The following is a 13,972-nucleotide window of genomic DNA, read 5'->3' on the forward strand; positions in this document are numbered from 1 at the left end:
CATAAGGTTATTATGTAAGAAGTAGCTGATTGCTACAAAATGCTCTGAGCAATAGAATGTGCTTAGAATTCTACAATGGAGAGAGGTTTATGTTTTCAGTGTCTTTATTTCCTTCTGTTTTGACTCAGAAATGATGAGCAGATATTCTCCCAACACTTGCTGTTGAATTGAGCCCAGAGAATGATTCTCTCCCACACTTCTGTGTTTCTTGGTCTTTCCTGATGTTCTCCTTTGCTTGTACTTCAAACTCTCTGTTTTGTTTTGCTCTGATTTGTTGTAGCACTGAGCCATCAAACGGTAAAAGAAGGTTTTCTGCTAGAGGCACTCTGCCACCTGCTTATGTGCTTTGTGTAGTGATCAGGGCAATGGGAGAAAAATATATACTCTACATCCTTCAGAGAAAATAATTTTCTAATGATTAACAGCATGCAATTAAACCAGCAATAAAATAAACAACATTGCAGTTTTTAGTGTGAAGCGGCTTGTATTGTAATTGATCATATTTGAGACAGCAGCTGATGCCAGGATTTGTGTTGATCCTTGATGCAAAGTTGTAGCTTTTAAAGAAAGTTCAGCTGGAAACCTGCTCCAAATTGCCTGCCTCAGTAATTAAAAGTATAAATGTTTCAAGTCGAATTCATCCTATTAGTAAGATTTTAGGAAACAAAAAGTTAATTTATTCACATTCGATATGGTCTGTAAATGCCACCATTATATGCCTTCCACTGGCCTTTGATTAGCTATGGATTAATAAAACTTTTATACCTCCTTTGTCAGCCTCATTTTGAACTCTGTTTTTGCATACTGTTACTATTAAATAAATGAATTAGTGTCCAGAAATGTGTCATGCATATTACCTAGCAGCAGGAAGCATAATACAGTGGTCAGCTCCCCAGGAGCGTTATAAATCCTAATGCGCTCGGTAACCTGCTCACGTGGACCTATTAAAAGCGTGGTGATTTAGTGGAGCTGTATTTGTGCTTAACAATGGAATTTTAGTTAATTCAAAACAATGTAAATCATCTCCAGTTACAGTATTTGAATATTCACAGTTGTTTCACAAGTACCCCTACCGTTGCTAAGTAAAAACAAACAAACAAAACCCAATTTTTTAAAAAAGCATTGTTCTGAGTTACTTGCCTGGAGTCACGTTCAGGCAGGTTTTGGTAGCTTATGTTCAAAGTAACCAACCCTGGAGAACAGTGTTGATCCGGCACAGCTTGCTATCTCGCAGCCACAGCAATTTAGGGCGTCCAAAAGCGTGGAAAGCAGGGGGAAGCAGCGGGAGCAGGGGGCTGATGCCATTGCACCTGCAAAGCTCAGGTGAGCGCCGTAATGGTGCTAGTGAGATGCTGTCGCTGCCTGCATCCCTGGAGACAGCTGTGGGCTTTCTCGTTGCTGCTGTTTTCAAAGTCATTTCAGACCCATGTCAGTAGCTTCCTGATACCCCAAGTGCTGCTGCTTCCCTGTGGGTACAGCACAGACCAGAGCGGATCCTCGGGTTAGAAACAGGCTCTTTTATGCTCAAGGTCCCAGAGGGTCTTTCCGGGAAATAATGATGATTAGCTGTCCAGCTGGCAGCAACTGCTTTCAGAGTTGAAAGCCCTTGGCGCTCTGTCAGAATGAGCTTGGACCTCTGCATCAGAGAGGGGACTGGCCCACTCGGCTGCCTGTCCCCGGTCTTTCCTGAGAGGTGACAAGGAGGGGAATTAATGAGGAACAGGGTGAACTTTATTGAAGGAGTTTACTCTGTGTACTGTGGGTCTGGCCATTTAGGGACAAAGCACAACTTTCCTGGCTTTCCAGAGAAATTTGAGATGAATCCAGCCCTTTTATTTGGTGAAAAACAAAACCTGGAGTGAATGCTGTTGGACACACTTTTCCGTAGTTTGACGATGGGCACAGTCCACTTTGTATACTATTGTGATCATTTGCAGTATCACCATCAATTTTAGTCAGTGATAAAGAGGGTTGGCTTCGCAATCAGCAAGCCTGGATTCAAAACTTGATGCTGTCTCTTATAAGCTGCGTGCCCTTGGGTGAGTTACTTCCCCTCCCTGAACCTCAGTTTATCTCCATCTGTGAGGAGGATATAGGTTTACGTGCAGTTACATTGCTTCGGGTGTCAGAGTGTAGATTAAGGAAAGTGTTGTGCATAAAGTACTCACAGGGAAGATACTGCTGTCTTTATTGCTGATTCACAAGGTGTATGATTGTGCTGTGTAAACGTGGTCTGGATTAGAGGTTGTATATATGTCTGAGCAAGTTGTTTCTTGCTCTGATTTCATGTAACAAGCATAGTTTTCTCTTGACTTTGTTTGTTCTCTCCCTCCATCCATTCATCTGTCCATCCATCCATCCAAACATCCATCCTCCACCCATCCAATTAGCAATACATATGCATGGTAAAAAAAAAAAAAAAAAGAAAACACTACCAAACAGGAAAACTCTCTCTCACCTCTGTCTCCCAGAGCCTCATCTCCTGTCTGCAGAGATGACTGTACTTACTAGGTTCCTCTGTGTCTTTCCAATGGTCTTGCATGCCCATACAAGCACATACGGCATACCCCAGTAGCTGCAGCATCTGAAAAGTTAGCAATATATCTTGTGAGCTTTCCATGTTAGTACATCTCATCTGCCCCATTTTCCATAATACTCCATGGTATTATGTACTGTGGGTGTATCTTAATTTATTTAACTAGTCCTCTATTGATGGGCTCATCAGTTGCTTTTAATCCTTGGCACTTGTATACAGCGCTGCAGAGAATATCCTTCTATGCATACCTCTACAGCTATAGGATAAATTCCTGGAGGTGGATCTTCTGGGTCTGATTTTTATAGACGTTGGCAAATTGCCCTAAAAAATTGTCCTCATCTACCCACCCTCCAATAATATGAGAATACCAGTTTCCTCACACCCTTGCTATTTTGTGTTGACTTTTAATTTAAAGCCTCAATAGTATCTTGAAGCTTCGCATATTATTCTGACCAAGTTAATTTGCTTGTTTCCAAATGACTGACTCTTTCCAGAACCTACAGATCTACACAATAAAGTGCAGGTGCCAAATGTAAAAATTAAATCAATAGAAACAAACAGAACCATGTACAGTACTTTTAGAAATAAAGGAGGCTTTGAAGTAGTTTGGTCCAGCAGAAGAAAACTAAGGCTTTTGGTGCTCAAGTGACTTCTGTAAGGGCACACATTTAATGGCATTTATGGCAGGTGGAGAGGGGGCTTGGTTCTCCTAATTTGGGCCCGGTCCTCTTTTATCACATCACACTGTTCCTAGTGCGTGAATATCCTTATGCAGCATGGACCAGACTGTCCCCACACATGTGTAATACTAATCCTGGTCACATTCAAAGGCAGTTGTGATCAAATGGGATGAATGTTGAATTCAAAGTCAGTGACCTAGGTTCAAATGCCAGGTTTGTCACTTATTGAATGTGTCTTTGGGCAAGTTTCCTAACCTCTCAGGGCATCAGAATTCTCATCCATAAAACAGTGGTGGCAATATCTATTTCACAATACCTATAAGTAGTACTTTGCCAAGTGTCTGGCAGGAAAAGATGTTCAGTGTTTTATTTTTTAACTGTTCATTTGCACAAGTAATTAGTAGCATTTTCATATTCCATTAGAACGATTGCTAAACCATTACTTATATTGTTTGGTTTTTTGATTCTAAAATAATGTTTCATCAAATATAGATTAAAAAGCAAAGGCTTCCATGACAAGCCCACCCTCTTTTACTGATAATAGTGGGGGATGTGGAAGAAACAGTACCTGATTTTCGGTACTAGCAGCAACCTATTTCTAGGATGTTCATTTTGCTTGTGAATAGCCAATAGCTAGTACCCCTCGTCACCATTTCAGGGAAGGAAAATCTAGTGAATTTCCCATTACCCCTTCATTGAGGGGTGGAGTGAGAAGGGAGGAATCCCCAGTGTTATCTGTTTTGACTGTGGGGCTGGAGATAATTGGATCACTTGGAAAGTTACACAATCCCACCAAATATTTAAGAACTCACATGTGAGTAGGTTACGCAGCTATGGTCCTGGACTTGGGCTGGAAGAGGAAGGCAGAGGCCAGGAGTAAGAAGCAAGGGTTCTGGTGAGACCACTGCCACTCAATAGCCTTATGATCACTCGATAAATCATTTATTCTTTCAGCATTTTAGTGTCTTCCTTAATAAAATAATGACGCGATTCTACTATTTTATTGACTTATATTCAAGGTACTCCTGATCAAGCATAGCAATACCCATGATTTATCTGTCACTTTCTGTAAGCTAGGCACAGGCCATCTCTGTTCTTTGATGATAGCTATTATTATCATCATCTCTGGAATCACCCCGCCTTTACTGATAAAGATCTGGAAGCAGCAGAAGGGATGTACTTTGCCTGAACGCACACAGCCAGTCAGTGGCAGAGGTGATGGTTGGACCCCAGGTCTTTTCTACCTCAAAGACTGTGCTTAACCACACTGTCCTGCTGCTGGGACCACTCTGTGGGGTAGAGAGCATATCCCCATTCTGCAGTCACCTGAGGCTGAGAGCGACGGTGGGTGGGCATTACTGGTTGTCTCAGTGGGTTTGGAGAGGATTGAGTGAGAGAATGTCAGGAAGGGTGCTGTGTAGACTCTACTCCCTTACAGAGATGAGCTTATTAATTGGGCTATTGCAGATGGGTCACGCTGATGGGTAGAAGGGCAGATGCTGCAAGGTAATAATGCTACAAGAGCAACTGGATGAAAAGGAGGGGCGATATGCCAGTTGCTTTGCTTAAACAATGCTGAGCAATAATTTTTGTTGTGTTTTTAATATTAGCTTACTGGATTTTTTGGATACTGTGTGAACAGCCATAAATGATTACTATAAACACTGTAAAGTACTCTTTTATGTGTCAGATTGCAAATGACTGTGTGCAGAAATTAGTATACATGTTCACACATGTATATACATGTACACATTTACATATACATACACATTAATATACATCTATCTGTATCCGTATACATCTGTCTATACGTATGTATATATAAATACACACACACACACACACACACACACACACACACACACTCACACAAGTATCTTTGGTGTTTTCCTTCCTTAAACCTTCTTATAATTCCTTAGGTAGAAAGAATAGGAACGAATGTGCCAATGCTTAAAAATAAAGTAGTAGGGAGATATTAAGGCAGTAATTTACCACTACAAAAATTAAAAAATAAAAATTAAGAGATCAAGCCACTCTTTATTCATGAAAACAACTCATTCATTCAGCAAATGTGCTACTAAATTTAATAGTTCCAGCTTAGCGTTCTAATAATTCTGTTTTATTTTCTAATCAGAACATAAACTAGAAACATGTGCAGTATCTCAAGGCCATATCATACATTTAAAGCATGTGTTTTTAATCAAACACTTGGGAATTTGGAAAATGAATCTAAAAATCCTTCATTATCTGACCATCTACTGATAACTGCTGTTTATGTTGGTGTATTTTTTCCGGTTTTTTTTCTGGCAGTGTATTGTGATTGTGCCAACACTGGAAACTCGGTGAGGATTCTAGGAGAATGAATTGTGTATCAAATGCCAACTCAGGGGAAAATTAAAGGGATGGTGTTTAGTTATTTGTGATTAAAGGACTTACATTATAAGGGAGAGTCCCGGAAAGAGTTGACTGAGCCTTGCTGTCGTACGTGAAACAGTATGAAACCAAACCCATTAGTAAAATCTACACACAATCATTTTCCTATGAGAATTCTTGGTTGTTAGAAACCTAGAACATTTTGGAATTCCCATAAAACCAATAAATAATTAAAACGAACATGACCTCTCTTCTGAGCTCCAGGCCATTAGCAAGATTTTCCTCCTTGTCATCTCACTTCACAGTATGTCGACATTGAACCCTTGCTCACCCCACCACCCCACTGCCATTCCCCTGGTCTCCCATCTCAATTACTGACACCTCCACCCTCCTGATGCTTGGACCAGAAATCTAGGAGTCATTCTTGCATCCTTCCTCTCCTTCATTTCCACATCCAATCATTTTGTCGTTTCTACACCCAAATCCCTCTCAGATACGTCCACTTTCCTCCATCTCCTTGGCGCCAGCGCTAGTCCTAGCCATGGTCATGTTTTAAACCACAGAGATGCTCACTCACTGACCTCCCTCCTTCATCCTTAGCTCACCTTCAAGCCATATATTTTCTTTTTCAGATTCTTTTCCATTATAGTTTATTCCAAGATACTGAATATAGTTCCCTGTGCTATACAGTAGATCCTTGTTGTGTATCTATTTTATATATAGTAGTGTGTATATATTAATCCCAAACTCCTAATTTATCCCTCCCCCCCACTTTCCCCTTTGGAAACCGTAAGTTTGTTTTCTATGTCTGTGAGTCTATTTCTGTTTTGTAAATAAGTTCATTTATATCATTTTTTAAGGTCCACATTATAAGTGACATCATATGACATTTGCCTTTCTCTGTCAGACTTACTTCACTTAGTATGATAATCTCTAGGTCCGTCCATGCTGCTACAAATGGAATTATTTCATTCTTCTTATGGCTGTGTAATATTCCATTATATGTATACATACCACGTGTTCTTTATCCATTCATCTGTCGATGAACCTTTAGGTTGCTTCCATGTCTTGGCTATTGTAAATAGTGCTGCTATGAACATTAGGGTGAATGTATCTTTTTGAATTAGTTCTCATCTTTTCTGGATATATGCCCCAGAGTGGGATTGCTGGGTCATATGGTAACTCTATTTTTAGTTTTTGAAAGAACCTCCATACTGTTCTGCATAGTGGCTGAACCAATTTACATCCCCACGAATGTAGGAGGGTTCCCTTTTCTCCACACCCTCTCCAGCATTTATTATTTGAAGACTTTTTTTTTTTTTTTGGCTGTACGCGGGCCTCTCACTGCTGTGGCCTCTCCCGTTGCGGAGCACAGGCTCCGGACGCGCAGGCTCAGCGGCCGTGGCTCACGGGCCCAGCCGCTCCGCGGCATGTGGGATCTTCCTGAACCGGGGCACAAACCCATGTCCCCTGCATCGGCAGGCGGACTCTCAACCACTGCACCACCAGGGAAGCCCTGCAGACTTTTTAATGATGGCCATTCTGACTGGTGTGAGGTGATATCTCATTGTAGTTTTGATTTGCATTTCTCTAATAATTAGCACTGTTGAGCATCTTTTCATGTGCCTGTTGGCCATCTGTATGTCTTCTTTGGAGAAATGTTTATTTAGGTCTTCTGCCCATTTTTTTGATGGGTTGTTTGGTTTTTTGTGTTTTTTTGCGGTACGCGGGCTTCTCACTGTTGTGGCCTCTCCCTTTGTGGAGCACAGGCTCCGGACATGCAGGCTCAGCGGCCATGGCTCACAGGCCTAGCCACTCCGCGGCATGTGGGATCTTCCTGGACCGGGGCATGAACCCGTGTCCCCTGTATCGGCAGGCGGACCCTCAACCACTGCGCCACCAGGGAAGCCCTGGGTTGTTTGTTTTTTTGGTATTGAGCTGTGTGAGCTGCCTGTATATTTTGGAAATTAATCCCTTGTTGATCACATTGTTTGCAGTAGTTTCTCCCATTCTGTATGTTATCTTTTTGTTTTGTTTATGGTTTCATTTGCTGTGCAAAAGCTTTTAAGTTTAATTAGGTCCCATTTGTCTATTTTTATTTTGTTCCCATTACTCTAGGAGATGGATCCAAAAACATATTGCTGCGATTTATGTCAGAGTGTTCTGCCTATGTTTTCCTTTAGGAGTTTTATAGTATCCTGTCTTATATTTAGGTCTTTAATCTATTTTGAGTTTATTTTTGTATATGGTGTTAGAGAATGTTCTAATTTCTTTCTTTTACATGTAGCTGTGCAGTTTCCTCAGCACCACTTATTGAAGAAACTCTCTCTTCTCCATTGTGTATTCTTGCCTCCTTTGTCATAGATTAATTGACAATAAATGCCTGGGTTTATTTCTGGGCTTTCTATCCTGTTCTGTTGATCTATGCATCTGTTTTTTTGCCAGTACCATAATGTTTTGATTTTTGTAGCTTTGTAGGATAGTCTGAAGTCAGGGAGTATGAGTCCTCTAGTTCCATTATTCTTTTTCAAGATTGTTTTGACTATTTGGGGTCTTTTGAGTTTCCATACAAATTTTTAAATTATTTGTTTTAGTTCTGTGAAAATGCCATTGTTAATTTGATAGGGATTGCTTTGAATCTATAGATTGCCTTGGGTAGTATAATCATTTTAACAATAGCAATTATTCCAATCCAAGAACATGGTATATTGTTCCATCTGTTTGTGTCATCTTCAGTTTCTTTCAACAGCGTCTTAGAGTTTTCTGAGTACAGGTCTTTTTGCCTCCTCAGGTAGGTTTATTCCTAGGTATTTTATTCTTTTGGATGTGATGGTAAATGACATTGTTTACTTAATTTCTCTTTCTGATATTTTGTTGTTTCTGTATAGAAATGCAACAGATTTCTGTATAGTAATTTTGTATCCTGCAACTTTACCAGATTTATTGATGAGCTCTAATAGTTTTCTAGTGGTGTCTTTAGGATTTTCTATGTATAGCATATCATCTGCAAACAGTGACAGTTTTATGTCTTCCTTTCCATTGTAAATAAACTATACTTTAATTAAAAATAACACTGACATGACCAAAAAAAAAAAAAAATCTGAAGTCTTCAATATGGCCTCCAAGACCACCCACTCACTCTCATGCCCTCCACCCCTCCTTTGATTTTATCTTCCTCACTTTTTCATTCACTTTTTTTCCAGTCTCACTGGCCTTCCTTTAATTCATTGAAATTGGCAAGTCCTTTCCTCCTCAGGGTCTTTGCAGATGCTGCTTCTTAATGTTTTAATCTCCTTCCTTGGGGCCCAGCTCATTCCTATTGATGTTTTAGATCTCACTGTAAATGTCTCTTGCTCAGAGACCTTCCCTGAACCTCCATTCAAAAGGAAGATTCTCTTTACACTTTCTTATAGCGCCCTGTAATTGCCTTTATAGCTACCACGACAATTTATTATTGTATACTTTTTACATGAGCTCCGTACCAGGATGTAAGTCCCCTGAGGACAGGAATTGTTTTTGTTTTGCTCATTGCTTCATCCTCAGAAGCATAATGCCTGGCATATAGTAGGACTCAAGTATTCATTGATTGGATGAATGAATGAATGAATATTTTCTTCCTTTGCTGCTTCTTTCTGGGATTAAAAACAATTTGCACAAATATGGGAAGTAGAGGAAAGAAGTTTCCAGAAATTTTTTCCCAAATTTTCTTCTCGATAGGCTCCGGTTATCTTAATGAGGGACTTGCTACTGTGTGTGGTCTCTGATTGACAAATTTCCTGTGAAAAATCCCACTTTCCCATCCACTTGTCTACACTATTGCTTTTGTTCAAGGCCCACCCCAATGCTACTTTCCTGCTGCCTAGGAACTTATTATTTTCTTTTTTGAACTCCTGTGGTACTTATGACCTAACTCAAATGGTAAACAGTGTTTATAAAGCTCAGGCCTTAAGATTCATCCCCAGAACAATTATGTAGCATAAAGGACCAGCTAACCTAAAGTCTCTTAGAGATAATCCATGATCCCCAAGCAATACTTCTTAAAAAAAAAAGTATTGTTGTTTAATACACTCAACAGATATTTATTCAACATGTGCTGTATGCTAGGAACTATGCTCTAGAAAGAGATATGCCAGTGAACCAAACCCAGTCGATCCCCTGCCCTCACGATGCTTGTGGTCCAGTGCTGCCTGAACAATTGGAAAAAAGGCACAATGACACCAGGTCATGTGGTACCTCCCCAGATTTACTGTGGGACCTGTACCAGACCTGGAAGACATTACACATGGCCTTTATAAGATCATGAAATAGCCTAAAACCTTCTTTCTAGAATACTAGCAGTAATGCCGTGTAGCTTTCTAGGTGTCTGAGCTCCAATGCTGTTAGAAATATTAACCGCCTGTAGCTGATGCTTGTTCACCATCACATGTCCCTCGGCCTGTCTGGTTTTAGCACAGCTGTAGCAGACTATTCCATACACCATTGTAGGTACTGCAGAGTTTCCGCTCAGTGTTCTCTAATGTGCAGAAGGCCACTCAGTCACACACAGGTGCAATCCAAAGTGTGTGTGTTTGCACACGTGTGTGTTGGGGGGTGGGAGGTTAGTACTCTGGAAGGTACCTCTCCATAAGTGTGCGTCCCCCATCGGTGGATAAATGTCTCAGCCTGCCATCTCAGGCGGTGCATCTCTGAGGCGTGCTCATATGTCCCTCAAAGGCTCCACGGTGGGATGGAACTCAGTTGCCTCAGCAGCTCAGCACATGGACACACCCACTGTCTCTTCTCTCTTCCCTGTCTCTCCTCCCAAATGGACTGCCTGAGCACAAGTCCTTTTTTCAGGGTTTGCTTTCAGAGGACACATCCCCAAACTCTGGATGGGCTTCACATAGAGGAAACTCAGCAAAAATAACTAAACTTATTGTACTTAATTGCTTCATCATTATTTCTCCCGTTAGAAGTAAAACCAACCCAGCCAAATTCTTGCACATTGTCTATGTTCTGAGAAAACTAAGATATATAAGATAAGTGTGATAATTATCATACTAAGTGAAGTGAGTCAGACAGAGAAAGCCATATCATATAATATCGCTTATATGCAGAATCTAAAAAAAATGATGCAAATGAACTAATTTACAAAACAGAAGCAGACTTAGAGAATGAACTCATGGTTACCAGCGGGGAAGGCTGGGGAGGAAGAATAGATTGGGAGTTTGGGACTGACATGTACACACTGCTATACTTAAAATAGATAACCAACAAGGACCTACTATATAGCACAGGGAACTCTGCTCAGTACTCTGTAATAACCTAAATGGGAAAAGAATTTGAAAAAGAATAGATACATGTATATGTATAACTGAATCACTTTGCTGTACACCTGAAACTAAAACAACGTTGTTAATCAACTATGCTCCAGTTTAAAATAAAAATTTAAAAAAATAAGATAAACGTGGTTCCTGCTCTCAAGGAACACACCATCAGGAACCATTTTTCCTAAGCCTGAGTTACAGAACAAAAAAATTGGTCAAGAACCTCCATTATTCCCCTTCTCCAACCCACATGCACTTCTGTAGGAATATATGACCCCATATATAACTGTACAGATTGGACTTAATACAAAATCTGGTGTGGACTCCATTCTCCCTTTGCTGTAGCCTAGACTCTCAATGATACAAGTGACAGAAACTCAACTCAAAGCAGCTTGAGCCAAAAGGCAATATATTGGCTGGAGTAGCTGGGAAGTCAAGAGGTGTACTGGCTTCAGGCATGGGTGGATCCTGAGTCTCAATGGTGTTGCCAGGGTTTTGTCTCTCTTCTGACTCTTCTGGGTTGGCTTTACTCTCAGGCCCCTCAGCATGAGAGAAAAAATGGCTCCCAGCAGGTTTTGGCTTACCTCGTGCTCTTATCTCATGACCCAACAAAGAAAACCCCCTGTCTTTCCCAGTATCCATATTAAAAAGTCTCATGGAGACAGTCAGGCCTTGCTTGGATTGTGTGCATATCCCTGAGACAATCATGGTGACCAAAGGGAATGGGGAGCCCTGGCAGGACTGAGTCACGTGTCCATCATTGGCTGGGGGCAGGGATAGGTAAACCTCATTCCCAGAGAAACAGGGGCTCTATTACTAGAAGCTGAGACACTAAAGCTACGCACAGTCACGTATAGATCCTAAGGCTAGGACAAGTGTTTTCCTCTAGGAGTAGGGGAGTAGGTGTCCCCAAACAAAGTGAGATTCTTGGCTGGAGGGCAGATGTCTGTTTATTTGGATTTACCAAAATCAGGAAGGAGACTGCCTCAAGGTCATAGTGTCTGGAGCTCTGGGTGTTGCTCTGGGGCTTGTGTGGATGCCCAGCTTCGCTGGGTACTGCACCCCCTCTGACTGGTGGGCACTTCAGGAGTGAATGTGATGTCCAGATTTTTCTAAATAAGGTCACCCATGGCTGGAGCCGCTGGAAGAACTCTCCAGCTGGGGAGGGCAGAAGAAGGAACATTAAGACCTTCATTCTTGGGCTTGTTCCGGAGAACAGGAAACGCCCTCTTCTGTCTTCCATTGAGTAAGCGGCAAGGGCAGCTTCCCCAACCCTATAATATGTTTAGACATAGAGGGAGGAACTGGGAGTTGGTCCCTTGTGTCAGCTGCTAAAGGAGCAGCTGCCAGAAGCTTGTGCCAGGGCTGTCTGCGTGCAGCCTGTGCATCTTCCTTCTGGATGCTGCTGGTCGGGGAACTGCAGAGCTTTGACGGCCTAGCGGTGTGTGGGCTGCTGTAAGAGGCTGATTTCTCCACTGGCCCGTCCCATAGCAGTACCCGTGCCTGCTCAACCCCAGATGGGCCAAGCGGAAGCCTCTCTCTGATCTTTGCCATATACCTTTAACGTAAGCCTCAGTGCTCTTTGGCCTGGTGGCACCCATAACACCCGGTCCTTGTCCATTTTCAGATCAGAGCCTATTCAGTGATCGGTGGGCAGCAGTCTGTGTTCTGTCCGTCCTGCACTGGCCTTTTCCCCCCATTCCTACTCTGTTGGTAGCTCTCCCAGCTGTATGTGATCGCACATCCTCCTGGTGATTCCAGATTTTAAGGCATCACCCGTTGAATCCTATAGATTCAACTTCTTTTCTTTCGCCACCTTCCTTTGTCCCTTAGCTTATAATTAGCCATTTTTCTAAGTTTTGCAGTCCGTTTATTTGAAATTCATCAGTGAGTTAGTTCTGTGGGAGTTACTCTCAATTACAAACTGAAGACTAATTGTGCCGCGATCACTGTTGCTCTAAGATGCTTCCACCGCAATCGCTTCCTAAATTAACTCTCACCTCTTTTTTTTTTAATTTTATTTATTTAATACAGCAGGTTCTTATTAGTTATCTATTTTATACATATTAGTGTATATATGTCAATCCCAATCTCCCAGTTCATCCCACCCCCCAGACCCCCGCTTTCCCCCCTTGGTGTCTGTACGTTTGTTCTCTACATCTGTGTCTCTATTTCTGCCTTGCAAACTGGTTCATCTGTACCATTTTTCTAGATTCCACATATATGCGTTAATATACAATATTTGTTTTTCTCTTTCTGTCTTACTTCACTCTGTATGACACTCTCTGTGTCCATCCATGTCTCTACAAATAACTCTCATCTCTTATTTAACACTAAGTTAAGGCTGTAAGATGAGCTGTGATTTGTAGTAGGAAACGCAGCAGTCAGTGAACTGTGGTCACAACTGTATATTTTTAAAATTCTTTTTTCTTTCCATTTGAATTCTGGGTTACTTTTGAAATCTAGAAGTAACATTTGTCCAGGGAAATAGCATAGATTTCGCTTTTACTGTAAACAGTTTACCACACAAAATTTTAAAATTTGCCGATTATTTCGAAAAAGTTTCTGAAAAACGTAATTCACCCACCTCACCCCGCACACCATTTTTAACATTGTCTTAATGTATTTTCTTGCTGTCTGTCTCTTTTTATTTGAGTGGAGGGTTGGAAGGGACAGACTTGACTCTTGATCAGAGTGAGTTGCATGATCTGTATTTTGAGCTTCTGTCCAACCACTGTCACTCTGACAATCAGATTGCAGACAGCAAGATGGAAAGAGCTAATTGTAAACGAACGTGGGAGCAGGGAGATATAAAGGTAGTGCCCACAAGAGGACATAAGGCAGCGGCTGGAATGAAGAAGCCACGATTAGACAAAGAGGAGCTGTTAAGGCAGATGACATCCCAAATGGTGGACCAAGGATTGGTCCCCTTGCACGTGTTATCTTCAGGATGCTTCCAACGAGGAGCTGAAGAGGTGCTTCTACAAGTTTGACCCAAGCTTGAGCTGAAATTTGGACTTTGAGTGAAGAATATGCTTGTTATTTTCTAGCAAAATATGGCCGTGGGATTTTTAAGT

This window comes from Globicephala melas, chromosome 2 (assembly GCF_963455315.2).
Source record: "Globicephala melas chromosome 2, mGloMel1.2, whole genome shotgun sequence".
NCBI lineage: Eukaryota > Metazoa > Chordata > Mammalia > Artiodactyla > Delphinidae > Globicephala > Globicephala melas.